We start from the raw sequence: 4,156 nt of genomic DNA, 5'->3' as shown, positions 1-4,156 counted from the left end.
CACCCACTCTATGCACTAAAGTCTCCATTATTTCTAGCTTTTAAGTATGTAGAAGTAAGTCTATCTAAACCCTATTTACCAAAGCATAAATGAGCATATAAACTAAGTTCACGGTTACTAGCTAGGAACTACTCTACCCACTTTGCCTACAAGAACAAAGATATGAACCATTTTTGTGTGGCTCCAAGAATAGTGAAAGGATTGAACAACCAACTATGAAAATAGTAAAATAAATAGAGAGGTTAGTCACCAAGTGGGCCTCCTTCGGTGAGTGAATCCATATACTTAACATATGCTTGGGATACCCATTTCTTTATTCATATAATGGAACTTGATTTACATAAAGTACCCTAAGAGTTAACTTGTATTGTTGAGAGGAAGTAAATCAATATCAATCTAGTATGTAAATTAATTTATTCTCTACTTCTTAGCTAACCCAAAAGAGTATCTTAACCTCTTATTTATACTGAAATTATATAACTAACAAGTTTATCTTACTGTCCACTTCCAATGGAATGAGTGGATGCAATTATTACATTAAAAAAAAAAATGAGAAACTTTCTCAATAAGAATAAAAGGTAGTCTCTAGAGCATATCCATAGGAGAGAATATAGCATAACTTTTCTCTAGATTTTACTTTTAATTAAAACATCATTAACTGATCCAGCCAAAAAGGTAGGTGAGTCAGTTGTGTCTTCAATTTTGTTTGGATTTCTCTCTTCACCCTGAATGACTTGGTCCAAGAACTTGATGTAATATGCTAGATTCCTATTGGGTCATTCCTCATTGTTGACATGTTCCTACAATGACGGGCTAGAAGGCACAAAACATACAGATACATTTATTTCCATATTGTAGTGCATTCATTAAACCTTGGATCTCATGAATATGCATATATCACATGGATACAAGAAAATAATCTACTTGGTTGCAGGAACCCATTATGTTTCAATACATATTTTTTATAAACCTGCATTCCACGTTCTTTGTTTTCATTGAGTAAGTGCATGGATGACTAGCATACTTAAGGGCAACTAGGGAGGATCGACCAAGTTGTACTCAATAACTCGACCAAGTCCACCTGGGTGCCATTTGGTGCCAAAGTATTATGGGGGACTCGGTTGAGTCTCACTTTATCGAGTCCCCATCGCCTTATAAATAGCGATATGTGCACTTTAGCCCTTCATTTGTGCACAAAGGGGCTAGAAGAGAGAGGGATATAGGGGTATTTGGTCGAGTCTGAGGTAGGTCCTATTAATTTTATTTTTTAAAATGTTTTTATTGTTTAATTTGATTAATGTAAAAATTAAAAATTAGTTTTCCAATTAGTACTTAATTAAATGTATTAACTTTGAGTTATATAAGTTAGGAAATAGTTAGAATGTTAGTTTGTACTTTTTAATTAATTAATAGTGTTAATTGTTAATAATGTTTGTGCTTCCCAATTGCAAATTTCAAAGAATGATGGTGCTAGCAGCAATAACAATAACAAAGGCTTAGGTAGGGGTCAAAATCAAATTTTTTCAAGCAAATCCAGAGGAAGAGGAGGTGCTCAAGGAGGAAGAGGTAGAGGCAGATTTGATAAAAGAAACATCTAATGTTATCATTGCAATAAGTATGGATATTTTGAGAGGGAGTGTAGACTGAAATCAAGCAAAGATAGAATAAAGTATTTCACTTGATTTTGGGAAGTTGAAGGGGTTGAGATTTCTGAATCTATCCATGAACAATCTTACTAGAGTGATTCTGCATAGTCTGGGGGATATGACTTAACTTGAATCATTGGACCTTCAAACAGATTTTTTGGACTTATTCCTTTAGAGCTTCAATCTTTGAATTATTTGACATATTTAAATTTTTCCAGCAACAATTTTTCTAGAAGTATACGATGGGGAGGATAGTTAATCACATTTGAAAATACATCATATTCAGAAAATCCAAATTTGCAGGGATGCTCACTTCCAAAGAATTGCTCTTGGCCAAAATATAGACCTCCTCCTCCAAATAATGGCGGTGAAGGTAAAGATGAAGATGACAAGGAGCAAATACCATGGTATCAAATTGGAGTAGGATGGTCATATGGTGTAGGCTTCCTTATTGTTCTTATCTTGTTGCTTTCAATTAGAGAGAAGTGGAGAAAGAAGTACTTCAAGGGGGTTGATGATGTTTTAAAGTTTCTGTGTCCTTCTGTACGCAATAGAGAAATTTGAAGAATTATTCTTTTGAACTTATTTCATAAGTTTACTATATGTAGTATAGTTTTTAAATCTGGGAAAAAAATTAAACCATTTCTAAATTATCTTTGCAAACACACGGCTACTGATGGTCTTCTAATTACTTTGTCACATTATTAGATGATTATAAAAGAGAAGTGTTTTTTATTCATTTGTTGTCTAAAAAAAAATTGTAAGGTTTTTCTAAATTTAAATTACTCAATTTTTTTACATTATTAAATATATTGGACTCAAGATTAAGTGCTTGAAAATAGACAATAAAGGAGAATTTTGATCTTTAGAATTTAATAATTTTAGCAATCTTGGTAATTCTTGAGAGAGCTTGAAATATGCTTCTCTAATATCAGATTGGGAAAGTAATTTTGGTCTTAGGCATGTAATACAAGTGTATGTTTAATCAATTGATTTTTTTTTTTATCTCATATTAATTTTTAGATTCTGAAAGAGTAATGGTAGAGAAAGACAATCTGTTATGCCATTCTTTGGGTCTTTTGCATGTCTCTAAAGAAAAGAGGACCAACTTCAACACCAAATCATAAAAGTGTTTTTTTTTTGGGTTATGTTAAGAATTAGTCCAAATTTAGATTGTAGAATCTAATTGTCAACAATCTTCAAACATCCACACACAATCTAATTACTTTGTCACTTCAATAGATGATTATAATTAGAAAAAAAAAAAATCATTTGTTATAAAACACAAAATTATAAGGTTTTCTAAATTTGAATCACTTAATTTTTTTACATTGTTAATTAGATCGGACTCAAGATTAAGTGCTTGAAAACAGACAATTGAGGAGAGTTTTAATCTTCAGAATTTGAGAATTTTGGCAATTCTTGGTAATTCTTGAGAGAGCTTGGAATATGCTCTCTAAAATCAGATTGGGAAAGTAATTTTGGTCTTAGGCATGTAATACAACAATATGTTTAATCAATTGAAATATTTTATCTCATTTTAATTTGAGATTCTAAAAGAGGAATGGTAGGGAAAGACAATCTCTTATGCACATCTTTGGGTCTTTTGATTTGAAGCCTTTGCACATAGTCTCTAAAGAAAAGAGGACCAATTTGAACACCAAATCATAAAAATGTTTATTTTTTAGAATTATGATAAGAATCATTCCAAATTTAGAATGTAGAATCTAATTGTCAACAATCTTCAAACATCCGCTCACAATCTACTAAGAATGTAATTAAAATTTTAAATAATACTTAGTAAGTTTTCTAACTTGATTCATCCTCAACAAATATAAAAATCTCTCTTACGTCAAGCTATTTTTAAGTGCAAAAATTAGATATAAATCAAAGTCGTTCATTAGGATTGTTGAACAACCACGTCTGACCTCTCCATTCATTAGGATTGTTTAACAACCACGTCCGTCCCCTCCGTCCAACAAGTTAAAAGAACTATAACTTCATTATCACTACATCCAAATTATTTAATGCTAAAGAGAGAATATATATGACAAGAAAGTTATGATTTTGGTATCCATTGGATTGTAATGTTTCCCTAATCAGCTAATAAATTCCTCAAAACATTCAACAAATTGACTTTTTAAAGGCATTGCTAATATATATGTTCATGTACATTAATCACACCAAGCAATTTACAAATGACATTGATGATAAAAAAATGCTCCAACACAAACTTTGGTCAATGAATTAATGTTTATATATTGATCACACATGACAAATATTTTATATTTAAAAATTAATGTTAATTACTTCAATCATTAAAATGTGTTAAACAATATTTTTTATGTAATCAATTAACAATTATCAAAATTGTCACATTAGAAGTTTCTATCAGTTGTTCTAGTGCAAGTGCTAGTTATTAACATGATATATTTTTTCATACAATTCTAAATCTTATCTTTACATAATTCAACTTATAAAATACCTAAAAATAGTATTAATATCAAGAA

The sequence above is a fragment of the Cupressus sempervirens genome, chromosome 11 (assembly GCF_028749045.1).
Source record: "Cupressus sempervirens isolate cs-2001-9-10 chromosome 11, ASM2874904v1, whole genome shotgun sequence".
NCBI lineage: Eukaryota > Viridiplantae > Streptophyta > Pinopsida > Cupressales > Cupressaceae > Cupressus > Cupressus sempervirens.
Note: the sequence above shows the minus strand (reverse complement) of the source record.